At 46.9% G+C, this 22654-nt stretch overlaps 7 non-coding genes across 7 annotated transcripts; all 7 read left to right on the top strand.

Annotated features, from left to right (window-relative positions):
* Window positions 1-4754: 4754 nt before the first annotated feature.
* On the top strand, window positions 4755-4827 carry TRNAA-AGC (transfer RNA alanine (anticodon AGC)). Its single transcript has one exon. It is a non-coding gene; the product is annotated as a tRNA-Ala (tRNA).
* Window positions 4828-16934: 12107 nt separating this feature from the next.
* On the top strand, window positions 16935-17007 carry TRNAA-AGC (transfer RNA alanine (anticodon AGC)). The gene has a single exon. It is a non-coding gene; the product is annotated as a tRNA-Ala (tRNA).
* A 423-nt stretch (window positions 17008-17430) lies between these two features.
* TRNAA-AGC (transfer RNA alanine (anticodon AGC)) lies at window positions 17431-17503 on the top strand. Its single transcript has one exon. It is a non-coding gene; the product is annotated as a tRNA-Ala (tRNA).
* A 423-nt stretch (window positions 17504-17926) lies between these two features.
* On the top strand, window positions 17927-17999 carry TRNAA-AGC (transfer RNA alanine (anticodon AGC)). The gene has a single exon. It is a non-coding gene; the product is annotated as a tRNA-Ala (tRNA).
* A 1835-nt stretch (window positions 18000-19834) lies between these two features.
* Window positions 19835-19907, top strand: TRNAA-AGC (transfer RNA alanine (anticodon AGC)). The gene has a single exon. It is a non-coding gene; the product is annotated as a tRNA-Ala (tRNA).
* Window positions 19908-20330: 423 nt separating this feature from the next.
* TRNAA-AGC (transfer RNA alanine (anticodon AGC)) lies at window positions 20331-20403 on the top strand. The gene has a single exon. It is a non-coding gene; the product is annotated as a tRNA-Ala (tRNA).
* Window positions 20404-22237: 1834 nt separating this feature from the next.
* On the top strand, window positions 22238-22310 carry TRNAA-AGC (transfer RNA alanine (anticodon AGC)). The gene has a single exon. It is a non-coding gene; the product is annotated as a tRNA-Ala (tRNA).
* The last annotated feature ends 344 nt before the right edge of the window (window positions 22311-22654 follow it).

Below are 22654 nucleotides of genomic sequence, written 5' to 3'. Positions count from 1 at the left end.
GCACTTCATCACCACTGGCGTGAGTGCTACTGGCCGGTAGTCGTTGTAGCTGGAAATGTGGGTTTTTTTGGGCAGGGGGACTATGGTGGAGGACTTTAGGCAGGGTGGTATAGTGGACTGTTCCACAGACAGGTTGAAAATTCTTGTGAAGACTCCAGCCAGCTCGTCAGCACAGTCCCTCAGCACACGTCCCGGGACGCCATCAGGTCACGCAGCCTTCCTCGGGTTGACGGCCCGCAGCGTGTGCCTCACCTCATGCTCCTCTACTGTGAGGTTTAAGCTGCTGTGGACCGTGAGGTTTGGTGATGCTGTCCCTTGTGGTGTCACCTCAAAGCGGGCAAAGAAGAGATTCAACTCCTAGGTCATAGTTATAGCAGATTTAAAGGTTAAGTTTGCTGTGGCTTTGCATAGATATTTATTAAAAAGTGCAATGGCATTTGTCGCCATAAACACACAAAATAACCCGGCGTGGGATTAGATTCAGTGGTAAAGCGCGCGTTTAGCATGTGAGAAGTAGTGAGATTGATACCCACATTTTCCAAAGCACAAATGGGTAATGCGTGCCTTGATATTAGCATGTAGAAATAGAGGCAACAAATCAACTTATCGAATGTTGAAAAAGTTATCAATATATTCACAAGGTCAAACAAAAGATTACAAATGCATTTCTTAACCCTCTATTGATGCAAACAATAAAGAATATTTTTCCATATATTTTTGGCTGCTTATCAGTTACATAGACCTCGATAAAACCCATTTCCATGAAAGCAGAGTGGTGCAGTGGAAGCGTGCTGGGCCCATAACCCAGAGGTCGATGGATCTCAACCATCCTCTGCTAACACTTTTTTTCATCACTCTTAGCTAGGTTTTAGTTATCGCAGATCTACAGGTAAAGTTTGCTGTGGCTTTGCATAGACATTTATTAAAAAATTTAACCCGTAAAAACAAAGTTTTTCACTATAAATCCTTTATATGCGTGGCGGCTAGAGTCCTCTCGTCCTCTGGCTTGAGATGGTTGCCACCTATGTATCAGATGAATGGCTGCCACCATTAAGCAATTGGTAATAAAATATAATTTATTTTTTCTTAAAAAGTGTAACATTTTGGAAAAAAATATTCACCAAAATACATTGTCACGCACAACGAGTCTGTGTGCAAAATGTCAGCTCGATTGGATCACGGGAAGTGGGTTAAAAAACGACCGAAAGATTTGCATGGTCGTAAGCAAGCAAGCAAGCAAGTGAACTTAATATAAAGGATTTAAAAAGTGCTATGGCATTTGTTGCAATAAACAAACAAAACAACCCAGCGAGGGATTCGATCCAGTGGTAAAGCGCGCTTTTAGCATGTGAGAAGTAGTGAGATTGATACCCACATTCTCCAAAGCACAAATGGGTAATGCGTGCCTTGATATTAGCATGTAGAAATAGAGGCAACAAATCAACTTATCGAATGTTGAAAAAGTTATCAATATATTCACAAGGTCAGTCAAAGGATTACAAATGAATGTCTTAACCCTCTATTGATGCAAACAATAAAGAATATTTTTCAATATCTTTTCGGCTGCTTATCAGTTACATAGACGTCGATAAAACCCATTTCCATGAAAGCAGAGTGGCGCAGCAGAAGCGTGCTGGGCCGATAACCCAGAGGTCGATGGATCGAAACCAATCTCTGCTAACACTTTTTTTCATCACTCTTAGCTAGGTTTTAGTTATTGCAGATCTACAGGTAAAGTTTTCTGTGGCTTTGCATAGACATTTATTAAAAAGTGCTATGGCAATTGGTTCTTTACCCTTCTATCTGGCAACAAAACTGACACCTTTTTACAAGGAGTCATGTTTGCATAGACCGCAATACCTGCAGTCATAATACAAACAAAAGAACATAACTCTGATAATGTGCACTGTCCTTAAAGTTGATTGATCCACACCCGAGACAGCTTTCCTTAGAGCCTAGTCTCATATGGGTTGGACCAGATGACGCCAAAAGGCGCACAACTCAAAGACAATGCACCATCAGAGTATGAGAGCTCGGGGCAAGCATCTACACTATGGGAACCTCATTTGCCAGTAAAAATATGATAATTGGTTCTTTACCCTTCTATCTGGCAACAAAACTGACACCTTTTTACAAGGAGTCATGTTTGCATAGACCGCAATACCTGCAGTCATAATACAAACAAAAGAACATAACTCTGATAATGTGCACTGTCCTTAAAGTTGATTGATCCACACCCGAGACAGCTTTCCTTAGAGCCTAGTCTCATATGGGTTGGACCAGATGACGCCAAAAGGCGCACAACTCAAAGACAATGCACCATCAGAGTATGAGAGCTCGGGGCAAGCATCTACACTATGGGAACCTCATTTGCCAGTAAAAATATGATAATTGGTTCTTTACCCTTCTATCTGGCAACAAAACTGACACCTTTTTACAAGGAGTCATGTTTGCATAGACCGCAATACCTGCAGTCATAATACAAACAAAAGAACATAACTCTGATAATGTGCACTGTCCTTAAAGTTGATTGATCCACACCCGAGACAGCTTTCCTTAGAGCCTAGTCTCATATGGGTTGGACCAGATGACGCCAAAAGGCGCACAACTCAAAGACAATGCACCATCAGAGTATGAGAGCTCGGGGCAAGCATCTACACTATGGGAACCTCATTTGCCAGTAAAAATATGATAATTGGTTCTTTACCCTTCTATCTGGCAACAAAACTGACACCTTTTTACAAGAGTCATGTTTGCATAGACCGCAATACGTGCAGTCATAATACAAACAAAAGAACATAACTCTGATAATGTGCACTGTCCTTAAAGTTGATTGATCCACACCCGAGACAGCTTTCCTTAGAGCCTAGTCTCATATGGGTTGGACCAGATGACGCCAAAAGGCGCACAACTCAAAGACAATGCACCATCAGAGTATGAGAGCTCGGGGCAAGCATCTACACTATGGGAACCTCATTTGCCAGTAAAAATATGATAATTGGTTCTTTACCCTTCTATCTGGCAACAAAACTGACACCTTTTTACAAGGAGTCATGTGTGCATAGACCGCAATACCTGCAGTCATAATACAAACAAAAGAACATAACTCTGATAATGTGCACTGTCCTTAAAGTTGATTGATCCACACCCGAGACAGCTTTCCTTAGAGCCTAGTCTCATATGGGTTGGACCAGATGACGCCAAAAGCCGCACAACTCAAAGACAATGCACCATCAGAGTATGAGAGCTCGGGGCAAGCATCTACACTATGGGAACCTCATTTGCCAGTAAAAATATGATAATTGGTTCTTTACCCTTCTATCTGGCAACAAAACTGACACCTTTTTACAAGGAGTCATGTTTGCATAGACCGCAATACCTGCAGTCATAATACAAACAAAAGAACATAACTCTGATAATGTGCACTGTCCTTAAAGTTGATTGATCCACACCCGAGACAGCTTTCCTTAGAGCCTAGTCTCATATGGGTTGGACCAGATGACGCCAAAAGGTGCACAACTCAAAGACAATGCACCATCAGAGTATGAGAGCTCGGGGCAAGCATCTACACTATGGGAACCTCATTTGCCAGTAAAAATATGATAATTGGTTCTTTACCCTTCTATCTGGCAACAAAACTGACACCTTTTTACAAGAGTCATGTTTGCATAGACCGCAATACCTGCAGTCATAATACAAACAAAAGAACATAACTCTGATAATGTGCACTGTCCTTAAAGTTGATTGATCCACACCCGAGACAGCTTTCCTTAGAGCCTAGTCTCATATGGGTTGGACCAGATGACGCCAAAAGGCGCACAACTCAAAGACAATGCACCATCAGAGTATGAGAGCTCGGGGCAAGCATCTACACTATGGGAACCTCATTTGCCAGTAAAAATATGATAATTGGTTCTTTACCCTTCTATCTGGCAACAAAACTGACACCTTTTTACAAGGAGTCATGTGTGCATAGACCGCAATACCTGCAGTCATAATACAAACAAAAGAACATAACTCTGATAATGTGCACTGTCCTTAAAGTTGATTGATCCACACCCGAGACAGCTTTCCTTAGAGCCTAGTCTCATATGGGTTGGACCAGATGACGCCAAAAGCCGCACAACTCAAAGACAATGCACCATCAGAGTATGAGAGCTCGGGGCAAGCATCTACACTATGGGAACCTCATTTGCCAGTTAAAATATGATAATTGGTTCTTTACCCTTCTATCTGGCAACAAAACTGACACCTTTTTACAAGGAGTCATGTTTGCATAGACCGCAATACCTGCAGTCATAATACAAACAAAAGAACATAACCCCACACCTTTCCATTCACACCCCGACTGCCTTCTCCTTCCGGTTTAGCCGCTTAAGGACCCCCTACCTTTCACCCACGTCACCTGGCTCCGCCTCCTCGTGACGTCACATCCGGAAGGTCGCTTTCGCCCGCATTACACCGGTATTGATGCAACCAATGAAAATGTTTCAATATCTTTTCTGCACCTCATCAGGTACATAGACGTCGATAACAGCCATTTACAAGAAATCAGAGTGGCACAGTGGAAGCGTGATGGGTCCATTACCCACAGGTCGATGGATCGATGCCATTCTATGCGATCTGGCTTACTGTATCGCTTAGGTCGTTTTTAATTAATCGCAGATTTAAAGGCTAAGTTTGTTCTTATTTTGCTAAATATTTTTCAAAAAGTGCTTTGGCCTATGTCGAGATATCATCCAAAACAGCTCATCGGGGAATTAGCTCAAGTGGTAGAGCGCTCGCTTAGCATGTGAGAGGTAGTGGGATCGATGCCCACATTCTCCAAAGCACAAATGGACAATTTCCATTTTTATTGTTAGCGTGTATAAATTGAGTAAACATATGAACGTGTCGAATGCTTAAAACGTTATCAATATATTTGTAATGTAGTAACTCGGCGGGAGACGACTTCACGGGTAACACACTCTTTATTTTATCAAACTCGTTCACAGGTGACTAACACCTACTTTGTATCTCGGGTGACAACCACCCACTTAGTATCTCGGGTGACAAACACCCACTTAGTATCTCGGGTGACAAACACCCACTTAGCTACTTGGCGACTAACGCCCACTGAGCTACTCGGATGACCAACATCCACTCAGTATCTCGGGTGACAAACACCCACTTAGCTACTCGGCGACTAACGCCACTGAGCTACTCGGATGACCAACATCCACTTAGCTACTCGGCGACTAACGCCACTGAGCTACTCGGGACACTCCCTGCCCGGGGTATCCGTCTCGACTGTGGGTCCCCAGCCCGACCCACGGGGGGCGTCGGACCCCGGGTCCCACAGCCTCGCCTCCGAGCCACACAGGGCCCCGGTCCCCACAAGGACCGCGGGACTAGGGGTCTCGTGGCACTAGGTCTTCAGCTCCGTCTTCGGGTCTTCAACTGGGTAACTCTCCCCGAGTGCTCTCGCGCGTCCCCCTTTATACCCCACCTGCGGACGTCGCTGCGAGCACCCACTTATTCGACCAATCGCCGGGCGCTGGCTACGATCCTCTTTTCCCACATCTCATCGTGCCTCACCACTCACGCCGCGCCGCCCCGTCATCTGTCACTCCCGGCGCGCGCGTCCACACCACGCCCACAACGCGTGCCCAACCCCGCACCCCGCGCCGCCCCGTGATCCATCACTGTCACAGTCGGCGCACGTCAATACCACCACTACATATTCACAAGGTCAATTAAGTTATTACAAATGAATTTCTTAACCAGGTATTGATGCAACCAATGATAATTTTTCACTATCTTTTCTGCACCTCATAACGTACATGGACGTCGATAACAACCATTTACAAGAAATCAGAGTGTCACAGCGGAAGCGTGATGGGTCCATTACCCACAGGTCGATGGATCGAAGCCAATGCTATCTGGATTCCTGTATCGCTTAGGTCGGTTTTAATTTATCGCAGATTTAAAGGTGAAGTTTGTTCTTATTTTGCTAAATATTTTTCAAAAAGTGCTATGGCCTATGTCGAGATATCATCCACAACAGCTCAGCGGGGAATTAGCTCAAGTTGGAGAGTGCTCGCTTAGCATGCGAGAGGTAGTGGGATCGATGCCCACATTCTCCAAAGCACATATGGACAAGTTCCTTTTTTTGATATCATAAAAAAATTGAGTAAACATATGAACGTATCTAAATGTTTAAAAAGTTATCAATATATTCACAAGGTCAATCAAAATATTAGAAATGAATTTCTTAACCTTGTATTGATGCAAACAATAATCATTTTTAAATATCTTTTCTGCTCTTCTTAGGTTTTTTCGGTAAAGTCACGTAGAAAGTAAAATAAAATAAAAACAAAAATCACGACGTTTCGGAGGCAACACAAGTCTCCGTCATCAGGTGGGACCGTCACAGCCAGATTAGCTGTATCAAGTGAGGCAATGATTCAAGATGTAATCCCTTAAAAGCGAGTTGAGGGGGGAGGGAGAGGGAGGGGGGAGCTCATCAGACTATGGTAGCCAATGAAAGGAACGTATCGGGAGGGAGGGGGGGCGAGGCCAAAAGAGTGGGCGATGGACGTGGAAGCGCTTGTGCGCAAGCGGCCAATTACTGCACACGCCAACACAATGGAGCGATTGTGCGCAAGCGGCCAGCCACTGCACCCGCCAACACAATGGGCAGAGAGGAGGAGGGGAGGTCTAATACACATGATAGACAAAAGAACGAAAATGATGATGGGTACAAACTTAGGGGGAGCTCATCAGACTATGGTAGCCAATGAATGGAACGTATCGGGAGGGAGGGGGGGGCGGGGGGGGGGGCGAGGCCAAAAGGGTGGGCGACGGACGTGGAAGCGCTTGTGCGCAAGCGGCCAATTACTGCACACGCCAACACAATGGAGAGAGAGGGGGAGGGGGGGGTCTGATACACATGTAATAAAAGACTTGACCACGATCTCTGGCTCAGTGTCCTTTATTCGGTCCGTACTGCGTTCCCACACGGCTGTCTCTCTTATTCTCTCTGTGCTGGTTCCGATGTCACTCCAGTCCACATCAGCAGCCCCGCTGCTGTTCTTGTCGCTCTTGCAGCCCCACAGCAGCTCCGCTGCTGTACTCTCACACAGCTCCCTTGGCTGTTCCTGCTGCAGCTCTGACAGCCTCGTGCTGTCTCGCCTTCTCGTCGCTCCTGCGACTCTTGGCAGCCACTCCGCTGCCCCTCACACACAGCCTTACTGCCTATCTCTATCTGCAGCTTTACACCTCCCAGTAGCTCCCTACTGTTCCCAGGGTTGGCTCCCGCTTCTGACGGTGCCCCCTCGGCTCGTACGCCCGCGTGGCCCCACACCTTTCCATTCACACCCCGACTGCCTTCTCCTTCCGGTTTACCCGCTTAAGGACCCCCTACCTTTCACCCACGTCACCTGGCTCCGCCTCCTCGTGACGTCACATCCGGAAGGTCGCTTTCGCCCGCATTACACCACCCTCCCCCATAGAAAAAACCCAGCCGACCTCGGCTGAACAACACCAAAGCGTAATGCGGTGAACCGACCTTCCCCCTCAAAGGACACTAAGCATGCAATATAACAACAAGAACAACACACAAGTAACATCGACGAACGTACGAAAGCATGCGATAAATACGACGGCAAGAACAAGAACAATAACAACATACAATCAACGAAACGTAAGCGATTTGGAACGAGTGCGGGTCGCCGGCCCGTCCCGGACGGTCGGCGGCCCACTTGTAGAACGGGGACGCGATGGAACACGAGAAATGACAGGGGGTAATTCCCCTGCTGCGATTGGAAGTCCACCGACATCTCGTGTCCCTGACGAATCAGTCTTGGTCGTATTCCGCGAATGCGCCTGCAGCGGGGTCGGAAGGGTCGCCGGGCTTGAAGGTCCCGCAGCCCTGGCAGGCGCCCTCCGAACAGGCCCACTCCTCCCCCGCGGTGTCACGGTCGGCCTGTCTGGAACAGGTACGACAGGCGCTCTAGCAAGATCAATGGACGCAGGCGGGGAAGAGTCAGAGTCAGCAGCAACAGACCCCGGCAAGGCAACATTGGGAGATGACGCATCACGTAGGGGAGCAACATATGGTTTCAACCGCGACGTATGAACAAACCAACGGCGAGAACCAAACTGAACGCGCGCCGACTGTGGATTGGGAACCTCAATGAGGCGCACAGGACCATGCCAAGGTTTGTGCAATTTAGGAGAGGTCCCCGGCCGCACCTGCGGGCAATGGAGCCAGGCCAGGTCTCCCACCTTCCAGGGGCACTCCCCCTCAGACCGCCGAGCATACCGCTCGTTCCGGGCCTGGGCTTTGGCCGTAGCCACGCGGGCGTTTTCCCGCGCCTCCGTAACCCGGCGAACCGTGTCCTGAATGTATTCAGGGAGTGGTTTACGAGGTCCCTTCACCCCAGTACCCAATTGCACATCCACCGGAGGCACGTTTTCCCGACCATACATAAGGTAAAACGGCGAATACCCTGTAGCCGCATGGGGCGTCATCCTGTACGCCGAAAGCACTCCGGGGATGTGCAGATCCCAATCCGATTGCTGTTCACTCACAGTATGGCAAAGCATGGCAGACAATGTCCTGTTCAGCCGCTCAACCATACCATCCGTCTGCGGATGGTATGGAGATGTCCGTATCTTCTTAGTCCCAAGGCCTGCGCACACTTCAGCCAATAATTTAGAAGAGAAATTTTGGCCCTGGTCCGTGAGGAGTCTCTCCGGCGCCCCCTTGTCCATAATGTACCCAAACAAAAAGGCGTCGGTGATGGCCGCGGCCGACTGATCGGGCAACGGCCAGGCCATCGGCCAACGGGAGAGATACTCAACCCCTACCAGCAAATATTTATTTCCCCTCGCCGATGGTGGGAAGGGTCCCAATATGTCCAGTGCCACCAATTCATTGACTCGAGACACCTGAATCGACTGGAGAGGCGGCACGTAAGGATGTTTAGGCGGCTTACGCCGGGCGCATTCAGGGCACGCACGCACGTGCCCTACGACATCTGTCGCCATGCCGTGCCAAAAATAATGACGTTGTAACGTCAACAAGGTCTTCTGCACCCCTAAATGCAATAGTGTGTCACAATGGAGAGTTCTAATCAACTCAAATCGCAAGGACGTTGGTACCACCACACGCCAGCTTTCCTGGAACCTTTCTTGCCACATAAGCAGACCATCTCGGAGAGCGGTTCGCGGCCCCACAGCCGAACTCGGACTCCCATTGTCCCTCATAGACCGCTTCCGCATGGACAACAACGACTCGTCCATCATCTGTTCCCGAATCCAGACAGACCGCGGCAGATTCAAAACCCCATCAGTCGGTCCCGGTTCCATCGGAGTATCCGACTTCCCGACGGCCAACGTAAGCGGCTGAGGGGGGTTCAGAATCGGCGAACACCTATGCGTCCCCGACGCACATTTACAAGGGGCGCGCCCTGGTAATCTGGAAAGTGCGTCAGCGTTCGCATGGCGCACTCCCTTCCGATGTTGAATTTGGAAGGAAAATTCCTGCAGCGTGTCCAACCAACGTGCCCACTGTCCCGATGGCTGGTCCATTTTAAGTGCATATTGCAAGGCCGCATGATCCGTACGCACAATAAAAGAACGACCGTAAAGGTACGGTCGAAATTGCCGTAGGAAAAAAACAACCGCCAAAAGTTCTCTACGAGTGACACAGTAGCGTGTTTCCGCAGGCGACAAGACTCGGCTACCATACGCCACGACGCGCTCTACGCCCCCTTTAGACTGTGATAATACCGCCCCAATACCTGTGTCACTCGCGTCCGTATCAAGAATGAAAGGGCGATCAAAATCGGGATAATCCAATGTCGGGGCCGTAGCCAATAGATCACGCAGACTCCGAAAGGCCGCCTCTTCCGGCTCTCCCCAAACAAATTTCCGTCCTTTACCCGTAAGGAGATGCAAGGGCCTCGCAATCGTCGCAAACCCCGGCACAAATCTTCGGTAATACGAGGCAAATCCCAAAAAGCGCCGAACATCCCCCACAGAGGCCGGAGTCGGCCAATCCCGGACACACGCCGTCTTTTCCGGATCCGTGGACACCCCCTCTGCACTCACAATGTGCCCCAAATAACGGACGGACCGTTGCAGTAGGTGGCATTTCTTTGGTTTGAATTTCAAATTGGCAGAGCGCATCCTCGTGAACACTGTCTCCAGCCGCGTTAAATGTTCCTCAAATGTGCGGCTGAACACAATAATATCGTCCAAATATATAAGACACGTCTCCCACTGCAACCCCGTCAAAACGAGCTCCATCAATCTTTGAAATGTAGCAGGGGCCGCATTCAATCCCATCGGGAGGCAGTTGAATTGAAATAACCCCTGCGGCGTACGGAATGCGGTTTTCTCCCGTGAGGACTCGTCAAGGGGAAGCTGCCAAAATCCCGAAGAGAGGTCCAGTGTGGAAAAGAACTTAGCCCCCGACAATGCGTCAAGGGAGTCGTCCATACGCGGCAGGGGGTACGCATCTGCCACCGATATCTTATTCAATTTCCGGAAATCGACACAAAATCGCAAGTTGCCATCCTTTTTCTTAACCAAGACCACAGGAGCGCCCCATGGGCTGTTAGATGGCGATATAATGTCCGCAGCCAACATGTCTTCCACCGCCCCCCGAACGTGTTCTCGCTCCGCTGGACTCATCCGATGCGAATTTAACCGAATAGGGGCAGCGTCGCCCGTCTCAATGTGATGGGAAAGCAACGATGTGCGTCCCAAATCCAAATCGTCGGAGCTGAACACATCCGAATACGTCAGCAACAATTTACGCAGCGCATCACGTTGCCCCACGGACAGGGAAGAATTTTCGTCACATAAGGTAGCGATCCAACGATTATCCGAACCCCTTGGCTCGGAAACACCAGCGACCACTCCCCGGCGATGCGGACAATCGTGCGTCGCAAACGCCGTAGTGGCATGTGCCACAACCGTACCGGCCGGAACCCGGATGTTTTCCACCCCCGCATTAAGCACCTGTAAAACCGGTAATTGATCCGGCCGGACGATGGTCTGTGCCCCAACTAACGCCAATCCCGTTGTTATCGTGGCGGATGGTGACAACAAGACCCCTAATGCTCCTAGCCGATTGGGCAGGGGCTTCCGATACCGCAAGGATATAAGCATCTGTGAACCAGGTGGGATGTCCACAGATGCGACGGACAGCGCCTGCACCTGTACGGCCGAAGCAGGTCGCCCCCAGGGCGACGGCAGAAACGAGATTCGACGGCCCCCCGGCAATTCAATACAATTCTCATTGATTTTAATCAAAATGGGCATCTTAGCCAAAAAATCCGTGCCTAGTAAGCAAGGAACCGCCAAAGATCTCGATATTAACACAACGCCCGAAGCCGACACATCCCCTATAGATATCTTAGCATCCACCTGGCCCACGATACCCATACTACCCCCGTTCGCAGCGACGCAAGACCCATAAACCGGACGCACAGCCCCCGGCGGAATGCCCAACAGATGGAAAATGACATCCGATATAATAGTCGCAGACGCTCCCGAGTCGACCAAAATGCGCACGTCCACACCTTGTATGGACCCCGGTACAGTGGACGAACCCGTAGCGGCCGCGACAACTCTCCGTGCCAATTTGCGCCACTGCGTAACTGAATGACAAGGCCCCGTCGATGGCTTTTCTTTAACGACAACAATAGGATCGCGCAACAAAGGTGGTGGGTGAGGTGTAAAGCCTTGCCGAGTGTCTGGTGCGTGCCGACAAGCCTGTTTCGGAGGTTCCTTGGTCGGCTTGTCCGGTGTTGTGGGCTCCTGCTGCGGCGGACCCGGGAAGCGGGCCCAGCAATCTTTGGCGTAATGGCCCCTACGGCCGCAGCGGAAGCAATCGGCCTCGTTGCGCCGAAGCGCAGGTCTTGCATCCCGGCGGCCCCGTCCCGATGGCGTAGCGCGCGGCCCCTGCCTTCCGCGTCCCGACCATGGAGAGGAGGCAGCCGTCAGCTCCTGTGGACCCCGCTCATCCGGCACATAGATCGCCCTTGTGGGGTCCCACCCCATCGCGCCTCCTTCCTTGACGGGCCCACTCGTCCATGCCGCCACTTGCTTCCAGCGACGGAGATTAAACTGCGCATCCAGACACTTTGCTGCCGCCCGGGACGTGAGCTTCTCATGCCCACACACAGGCATGGGGATCCCCAGATCCCGAGACAGCTCCAGCATTTTTCCCAATATGAGAGGCTCGAGCAGATCCTGTGGCGTGTCAGGATATGCTGCCATGGCCAGCTCCAACACCGCACCCCTGAACGCCACGGGCGATTCTTCGGGTGCTCGTTGTCGTTGAGCGAATCGCCGATGCGCGTCGTCAGGTGGCTCATAGGCGTCGGCCATTTCCTCAAAAACTCCACATAAAGTCTTCTTCTTATCGGCCGTTATGGAACGGAAAAATCGAACAGATTCGTCGTCCAGTAGAGTCGGCAACACTTCCAAGGCCTCCGCATCGGTCCATCTTGCTGAACGAACCGCCGCCAAAAATCGGCAGGCGAAAGCGCTCCAATCGCCCCCGATAGAGAATTCCTTAACTGTAGTAAGGTGGCGACTCCGACTCCTCTTTACGCCGTCTTCCAATGATGGTTGTTCTGGAGGCAAATTCAAAATGGCGTCGGCCCGCGGCGTGGCCAAGATGGCGGTTTGGCGCCGCGGAGCGCGCAAGATGGCGTCTTCCTGCCGCGTGGCCAATGGCGGCGGCAGGGCAGGCAACGTGGCGGCCCGTGGAGCACCTTCTCGTTCCATCGTCGTCCTTGGCGTAACGAGGTGACATAGATGCGCCAGGACGTCCTTGAGTGTCTCCAGTTGTTCTGCCACCTGTTGCCATCTTTGGTCAGCGTCCGATGTTGTTGACGGACCCGCCATCGCGCCGACATCTTCCACGCCCGTCCCCGTGCTCGCCTCAGCAGGGCTCTCCTCCACCACCCCAGCAGAATCCGTGGTCGGAGGGAATTCGTCGTCGTCGGACGAAGAAGCCGATGCTGGCGCCGGGGGAATTTTCTTCCTTACTTGCTTAGACATGCCGTTTCACTTCTGACCCCAGTGTAATAAAAGACTTGACCACGATCTCTGGCTCAGTGTCCTTTATTCGGTCCGTACTGCGTTCCCACACGGCTGTCTCTCTTATTCTCTCTGTGCTGGTTCCGATGTCACTCCAGTCCACATCAGCAGCCCCGCTGCTGTTCTTGTCGCTCTTGCAGCCCCACAGCAGCTCCGCTGCTGTACTCTCACACAGCTCCCTTGGCTGTTCCTGCTGCAGCTCTGACAGCCTCGTGCTGTCTCGCCTTCTCGTCGCTCCTGCGACTCTTGGCAGCCACTCCGCTGCCCCTCACACACAGCCTTACTGCCTATCTCTATCTGCAGCTTTACACCTCCCAGTAGCTCCCTACTGTTCCCAGGGTTGGCTCCCGCTTCTGACGGTGCCCCCTCGGCTCGTACGCCCGCGTGGCCCCACACCTTTCCATTCACACCCCGACTGCCTTCTCCTTCCGGTTTACCCGCTTAAGGACCCCCTACCTTTCACCCACGTCACCTGGCTCCGCCTCCTCGTGACGTCACATCCGGAAGGTCGCTTTCGCCCGCATTACACACATGATAGACAAAAGAACGAAAATGCCCATGTTTATACCAATGCTGGCTAAACAATGAAGAGAGTACTGTTAAAATAACTGGGGATGTTAACACTCGGTAAAGTACAGTAAAATAGTGCCTGTCAGATAAGATGGTCCAAAAAATTTGTGATTAAGTCTTTTTTGCGTGGTTGATAACATCTTTCCAATGGTTACTAAGTTTGTACCCATCATCACGGTTGAAATTATGTCTGTGTTTGTATATTTGTATGGCTTCGTGTACAAACCTTTGATGGTAGCCGGGAGGTTTGCATAGAACCTTGGTCTCGGAAAAGACAATTTCATGAGAGCCCACCGAGTTGTAGCAATGATCGGCCACGGCAGAAGAACCAGTTCTGCCGTGTTTCAGATCTGACTTGTGCTCGCGGACACGATCAGAAACATGACGTTTCGTTTCTCCAATGTAGCAATCACCACAAATGCAACTCAATTTGTAGACTCCAGGATACTGTAAGTCAGGAACGACATCCTTCACAGATGGAATCAGATCACGGATTTTATGCACTGTACTGAATCGGACTTGGATCTTATGTTTGTTTAGAATTTTGGAGATCTTTTGGAAAGATGTTATCAACCACGCAAAAAAGACTTAATCACAAATTTTTTGGACCATCTTATCTGACAGGCACTATTTTACTGTACTTTACCGAGTGTTAACATCCCCAGTTATTTTAACAGTACTCTCTTCATTGTTTAGCCAGCATTGGTATAAACATGGGCATTTTCGTTCTTTTGTCTATCATGTGTATCAGACCCCCCCCTCCCCCTCTCTCTCCATTGTGTTGGCGTGTGCAGTAATTGGCCGCTTGCGCACAAGCGCTTCCACGTCCGTCGCCCACCCTTTTGGCCTCGCCCCCCCCCCCGCCCCCCCCTCCCTCCCGATACGTTCCATTCATTGGCTACCATAGTCTGATGAGCTCCCCCTAAGTTTGTACCCATCATCATTTTCGTTCTTTTGTCTATCATGTGTATTAGACCTCCCCTCCTCCTCTCTGCCCATTGTGTTGGCGGGTGCAGTGGCTGGCCGCTTGCGCACAATCGCTCCATTGTGTTGGCGTGTGCAGTAATTGGCCGCTTGCGCACAAGCGCTTCCACGTCCATCGCCCACTCTTTTGGCCTCGCCCCCCCTCCCTCCCGATACGTTCCTTTCATTGGCTACCATAGTCTGATGAGCTCCCCCCTCCCTCTCCCTCCCCCCTCAACTCGCTTTTAAGGGATTACATCTTGAATCATTGCCTCACTTGATACAGCTAATCTGGCTGTGACGGTCCCACCTGATGACGGAGACTTGTGTTGCCTCCGAAACGTCGTGATTTTTGTTTTTATTTTATTTTACTTTCTACGTGACTTTACCGAAAAAACCTAAGAAGATGATTCCTTGCAGTCACGAAAGCTTCAAATCTATCTTTTCTGCTGCCTATCCGTTACATGGACGTCATTGATATCCATGTCATTGAAAGCAGAGCAGCACAGAAGAAGCGTGCTGGGTCCATTACCCAGAGGTGGATGGATCGAAACCAGTTTATGCGATCTGGCTTCCTCCTGTATTGCTTAGGTCAGTTTTTATTTATCGCAGAAAATTAAAGAACACGTTCCTTCGGAGTGGGGAGGTAGGAACTTGGTTGAACAGCGTAATCATGCGATCCGTGTCACGTGGTGCTGAGCCCGCCCGAAGCACTCTATGAAATACAAATCGAGGGCGTGGCTATGCACGACAGACAGACAAATACTCCCGAGTGGGCAGTGTGGAACTGTTGTTCCTCCCTGTATTAAGTTTGTTCTTATTTTGCTAAAATATTTTTCAAAAATTGCCATGGCCTATGTTGAGATAGCATCCAAGACAGCCCAGTGGGGAATTAGCTCAAGTGGTAGAGCGCTCGCTTAGCATGTGAGAGGTAGTGGGATCGATGCACACATTCTCCAAAGCACATATGGGCAAGTTTCATTTTTTGTTAGCGTGTATAAATTGAGTAAACATATGAACGTGTCGAATGTTTTAAACGGTTTCAATATATTCACAAGGTCAATTAAATTATTACAAATTAATTTCTTAACCCGGTATTGATGCAACCAATGATAATGTTTCAATATCCTTTCTGCACCTTGTCAGGGACATGGACGTCGATAATAGCCATTCATGAAAGCAGAGTGGTGAAGCGGAAGCGTGCTGGACCCTTTACCCAGAGGTCAATGGATCCAAACCAGTCTATGCTAACTGGTTTCCTGAATCTCTTAGGTCGGTTTTTATTCATCGCATATTTTAAGGTAAAGTTTGTTCTTTTTGCCTAAATATTTTCCAAAATGTCGAGATAAACATCCAAGACAGCCCAGCGGGGAATTAGCTCAAGTGGTAGAGCGCATCTTTTAGCATGCGAGAGGTAGTGGGATCGATGCCCACATGAACGTGTCGAATGCTTAAAACGTTATCAATATATTCACAAGCTCAATTAAATTATTACAAATGAATTTCTTCACCAGGTATTTGTGCAACCAATGATAGTTTTAAAATATATTTTCTGCACCTTATCAGGTACATGGACGTCGATAACAGCCAGTTACAAGAAAGCCAAGTGGCACAGCGGAAGCGTGATGGGTCCATTACCCACAGGTCGATGGATCGAAGCCAATGCTATCTGGCTTCCTGTATTGCTTAGGTCGGTTTTAATTCCTCGAAGATTTAAAGGTCAAGTTTGTTATTTTGCTAAATATTTTTAAAAAAGTGCTATAGCCTATGTCGAGATATCATCCACGACAGCTCAGCGGGCAATTAGCTCAAGTGGTAGAGCGCTTGCTTAGCATGCGAGAAGTAGTGGGATCGATGCCCACATTCTCCAAAGCACATATGGACATGTTCCATTTTTTTTGTTAGCGTGTATGAATTGAGTAAACATATGAACGTGTCGAATGCTCTAAACGTTATCAATATATTCACAAGGTGAATTAAATTATTACAAATGCATTTTTTAACCCGGTATTGATGCAACCAATGAAAATGTTTCAATATCTTTTCTGCACCTCATCAGGTACATAGACGTCGATAACAGCCATTTACAAGAAATCAGAGTGGCACAGTGGAAGCGTGATGGGTCCATTACCCACAGGTCGATGGAGCGAAGCCAGTCTATGCGATCTGGCTTCCTGTATCGCTTAGGTCGTTTTTAATTTATCGCAGATTTAAAGGCTAAGTTTGTTCTTATTTTGCTAAATATTTTTCAAAAAGTGCTTTGGCCTATGTCGAGATATCATCCAAAACCGCCCAGCGGGGAATTAGCTCAAGTGGTAGAGCGCTCGCTTAGCATGCGAGAGGTAGTGGGATCGATGCCCACATTCTCCAAAGCACAAATGGACAATTTCCATTTTTATTGTTAGCGTGTATAAATTGAGTAAACATATGAACGTGTCGAATGCTTTAAACGTTATCAATATATTCACAAGGTCAATTAAATTATTACAAATGAATTTCTTCACCCGGTATTTGTGCAAACAATGATAGTTTTACAATATATTTTCTGCACCTCATCAGGTACATGGACGTCGTTAACAGCCAGTTACAAGAAATCAGAGTGGCACAGCGGAAGCGTGATGGGTCCATTACCCACAGGTCGATGGATCGAAGCCAAGGCTATCTGGATTCCTGTATCGCTTTGGTCAGTTTTAATTTATCGCAGATTTAAAGGTCAAGTTTGTTATTATTTTGCTAAATATTTTTCAAAAAGTGCTATGGCCTATGTCGGGATGTCATCCACGACAGCTCAGCGGGGAATTAGCTCAAGTGGTAGAGCGCTCGCTTAGCATGTGAGAGGTAGTGGGATCGATGCCCACATTCTCCAAAGCACAAATGGACAATTTCCATTTTAATTGTTAGCGTGTATAAATTGAGTAAACATATGAACGTGTCGAATGCTTTAAACGTTATCAATATATTCACAAGGTCAATTAAATTATTACAAATGAATTTCTTCACCCGGTCTTTGTGCAAACAATGATAGTTTTAAAATATATTTTCTGCACCTCATCAGGTACATGGACGTCGATAACAGCCAGTTACAAGAAATCAGAGTGGCACAGCGGAAGCGTGATGGGTCCATTACCCACAGGTCGATGGATCGAAGCCAAGGCTATCTGGATTCCTGTATCGCTTTGGTCAGTTTTAATTTATCGCAGATTTAAAGGTCAAGTTTGTTATTATTTTGCTAAATATTTTTCAAAAAGTGCTATGGCCTATGTCGGGATGTCATCCACGACAGCTCAGCGGGGAATTAGCTCAAGTGGTAGAGCGCTCGCTTAGCATGTGAGAGGTAGTGGGATCGATGCCCACATTCTCCAAAGCACATATGGGCAAGTTTCATTTTTTGTTAGCGTGCATAAATTGAGTAAACATATGAACGTGTCGAATGTTTTAAACGGTTTCAATATATTCACAAGGTCAATTAAATTATTACAAATGAATTTCTTCACCCGGTATTTGTGCAAACAATGATAGTTTTAAAATATATTTTCTGCACCTCATCAGGTACATGGACGTCGATAACAGCCAGTTACAAGAAATCAGAGTGGCACAGCGGAAGCGTGATGGGTCCATTACCCACAGGTCGATGGATCGAAGCCAAGGCTATCTGGATTCCTGTATCGCTTTGGTCAGTTTTATTTTATCGCAGATTTAAAGGTCAAGTTTGTTATTATTTTGCTAAATATTTTTCAAAAAGTGCTATGGCCTATGTCGGGATGTCATCCACGACAGCTCAGCGGGGAATTAGCTCAAGTGGTAGAGCGCTTGCTTAGCATGTGAGAGGTAGTGGGATCGATGCCCACATTCTCCAAAGCACATATGGGCAAGTTTCATTTTTTGTTAGCGTGTATAAATTGAGTAAACATATGAACGTGTCGAATGTTTTAAACGGTTTCAATATATTCACAAGGTCAATTAAATTATTACAAATTAATTTCTTAACCCGGTATTGATGCAACCAATGATAATGTTTCAATATCCTTTCTGCACCTTGTCAGGGACATGGACGTCGATAATAGCCATTCATGAAAGCAGAGTGGTGAAGCGGAAGCGTGCTGGACCCTTTACCCAGAGGTCAATGGATCCAAACCAGTCTATGCTAACTGGTTTCCTGTATCTCTTAGGTCGGTTTTTATTCATCGCATATTTTAAGGTAAAGTTTGTTCTTCTTTTGCCTAAATATTTTCCAAAATGTCGAGATAAACATCCAAGACAGCCCAGCGGGGAATTAGCTCAAGTGGTAGAGCGCATCTTTTAGCATGCGAGAGGTAGTGGGATCGATGCCCACATGAACGTGTCGAATGCTTAAAACGTTATCAATATATTCACAAGTTCAATTAAATTATTACAAATGAATTTCTTCACCAGGTATTTGTGCAACCAATGATAGTTTTAAAATATATTTTCTGCACCTTATCAGGTACATGGACGTCGATAACAGCCAGTTACAAGAAAGCCAAGTGGCACAGCGGAAGCGTGATGGGTCCATTACCCACAGGTCGATGGATCGAAGCCAATGCTATCTGGCTTCCTGTATTGCTTAGGTCGGTTTTAATTCCTCGAAGATTTAAAGGTCAAGTTTGTTATTTTGCTAAATATTTTTAAAAAAGTGCTATAGCCTATGTCGAGATATCATCCACAACAGCTCAGCGGGCAATTAGCTCAAGTGGTAGAGCGCTTGCTTAGCATGCGAGAGGTAGTGGGATCGATGCCCACATTCTCCAAAGCACATATGGACATGTTCCATTTTTTTTTGTTAGCGTGTATGAATTGAGTAAACATATGAACGTGTCGAATGCTTAAAACGTTATCAATATATTCACAAGGTGAATTAAATTATTACAAATGCATTTTTTAACCCGGTATTGATGCAACCAATGAAAATGTTTCAATATCTTTTCTGCACCTCATCAGGTACATAGACGTCGATAACAGCCATTTACAAGAAATCAGAGTGGCACAGTGGAAGCGTGATGGGTCCATTACCCACAGGTCGATGGAGCGAGGCCAGTCTATGCGATCTGGCTTCCTGTATCGCTTAGGTCGTTTTTAATTTATCGCAGATTTAAAGGCTAAGTTTGTTCTTATTTTGCTAAATATTTTTCAAAAAGTGCTTTGGCCTATGTCGAGATATCATCCAAAACAGCCCGGCGGGGAATTAGCTCAAGTGGTAGAGCGCTCGCTTAGCATGCGAGAGGTAGTGGGATCGATGCCCACATTCTCCAAAGCACAAATGGACAATTTCCATTTTTATTGTTAGCGTGTATAAATTGAGTAAACATATGAACGTGTCGAATGCTTTAAACGTTATCAATATATTCACAAGGTCAATTAAATTATTACAAATGAATTTCTTCACCCGGTCTTTGTGCAAACAATGATAGTTTTAAAATATATTTTCTGCACCTCATCAGGTACATGGACGTCGATAACAGCCAGTTACAAGAAATCAGAGTGGCACAGCGGAAGCGTGATGGGTCCATTACCCACAGGTCGATGGATCGAAGCCAAGGCTATCTGGATTCCTGTATCGCTTTGGTCAGTTTTAATTTATCGCAGATTTAAAGGTCAAGTTTGTTATTATTTTGCTAAATATTTTTCAAAAAGTGCTATGGCCTATGTCGGGATGTCATCCACGACAGCTCAGCGGGGAATTAGCTCAAGTGGTAGAGCGCTCGCTTAGCATGTGAGAGGTAGTGGGATCGATGCCCACATTCTCCAAAGCACATATGGGCAAGTTTCATTTTTTGTTAGCGTGTATAAATTGAGTAAACATATGAACGTGTCGAATGTTTTAAACGGTTTCAATATATTCACAAGGTCAATTAAATTATTACAAATGAATTTCTTCACCCGGTATTTGTGCAAACAATGATAGTTTTAAAATATATTTTCTGCACCTCATCAGGTACATGGACGTCGATAACAGCCAGTTACAAGAAATCAGAGTGGCACAGCGGAAGCGTGATGGGTCCATTACCCACAGGTCGATGGATCGAAGCCAAGGCTATCTGGATTCCTGTATCGCTTTGGTCAGTTTTATTTTATCGCAGATTTAAAGGTCAAGTTTGTTATTATTTTGCTAAATATTTTTCAAAAAGTGCTATGGCCTATGTCGGGATGTCATCCACGACAGCTCAGCGGGGAATTAGCTCAAGTGGTAGAGCGCTTGCTTAGCATGTGAGAGGTAGTGGGATCGATGCCCACATTCTCCAAAGCACATATGGGCAAGTTTCATTTTTTGTTAGCGTGTATAAATTGAGTAAACATATGAACGTGTCGAATGTTTTAAACGGTTTCAATATATTCACAAGGTCAATTAAATTATTACAAATTAATTTCTTAACCCGGTATTGATGCAACCAATGATAATGTTTCAATATCCTTTCTGCACCTTGTCAGGGACATGGACGTCGATAATAGCCTTTCATGAAAGCAGAGTGGTGAAGCGGAAGCGTGCTGGACCCTTTACCCAGAGGTCAATGGATCCAAACCAGTCTATGCTAACTGGTTTCCTGTATCTCTTAGGTCGGTTTTTATTCATCGCATATTTTAAGGTAAAGTTTGTTCTTCTTTTGCCTAAATATTTTCCAAAATGTCGAGATAAACATCCAAGACAGCCCAGCGGGGAATTAGCTCAAGTGGTAGAGCGCATCTTTTAGCATGCGAGAGGTAGTGGGATCGATGCCCACATGAACGTGTCGAATGCTTAAAACGTTATCAATATATTCACAAGTTCAATTAAATTATTACAAATGAATTTCTTCACCAGGTATTTGTGCAACCAATGATAGTTTTAAAATATATTTTCTGCACCTTATCAGGTACATGGACGTCGATAACAGCCAGTTACAAGAAAGCCAAGTGGCACAGCGGAAGCGTGATGGGTCCATTACCCACAGGTCGATGGATCGAAGCCAATGCTATCTGGCTTCCTGTATTGCTTAGGTCGGTTTTAATTCCTCGAAGATTTAAAGGTCAAGTTTGTTATTTTGCTAAATATTTTTAAAAAAGTGCTATAGCCTATGTCGAGATATCATCCACGACAGCTCAGCGGGCAATTAGCTCAAGTGGTAGAGCGCTTGCTTAGCATGCGAGAGGTAGTGGGATCGATGCCCACATTCTCCAAAGCACATATGGACATGTTCCATTTTTTTTGTTAGCGTGTATGAATTGAGTAAACATATGAACGTGTCGAATGCTTAAAACGTTATCAATATATTCACAAGGTGAATTAAATTATTACAAATGCATTTTTTAACCCGGTATTGATGCAACCAATGAAAATGTTTCAATATCTTTTCTGCACCTCATCAGGTACATAGACGTCGATAACAGCCATTTACAAGAAATCAGAGTGGCACAGTGGAAGCGTGATGGGTCCATTACCCACAGGTCGATGGAGCGAAGCCAGTCTATGCGATCTGGCTTCCTGTATCGCTTAGGTCGTTTTTAATTTATCGCAGATTTAAAGGCTAAGTTTGTTCTTATTTTGCTAAATATTTTTCAAAAAGTGCTTTGGCCTATGTCGAGATATCATCCAAAACAGCCCGGCGGGGAATTAGCTCAAGTGGTAGAGCGCTCGCTTAGCATGCGAGAGGTAGTGGGATCGATGCCCACATTCTCCAAAGCACAAATGTACAATTTCCATTTTTATTGTTAGCGTGTATAAATTGAGTAAACATATGAACGTGTCGAATGCTTTAAACGTTATCAATATATTCACAAGGTCAATTAAATTATTACAAATGAATTTCTTCACCCGGTATTTGTGCAAACAATGATAGTTTTAAAATATATTTTCTGCACCTCATCAGGTACATGGACGTCGATAACAGCCAGTTACAAGAAATCAGAGTGGCACAGCGGAAGCGTGATGGGTCCATTACCCACAGGTCGATGGATCGAAGCCAAGGCTATCTGGATTCCTGTATCGCTTTGGTCAGTTTTAATTTATCGCAGATTTAAAGGT

This window comes from Lampetra planeri, chromosome 16 (genome assembly GCF_965212315.1).
Source record: "Lampetra planeri chromosome 16, kcLamPlan1.2.h2, whole genome shotgun sequence".
In the NCBI taxonomy this organism is placed as follows: Eukaryota; Metazoa; Chordata; class Hyperoartia; order Petromyzontiformes; family Petromyzontidae; genus Lampetra; species Lampetra planeri.
This window is presented reverse-complemented; position numbering and strand designations above follow the sequence as displayed.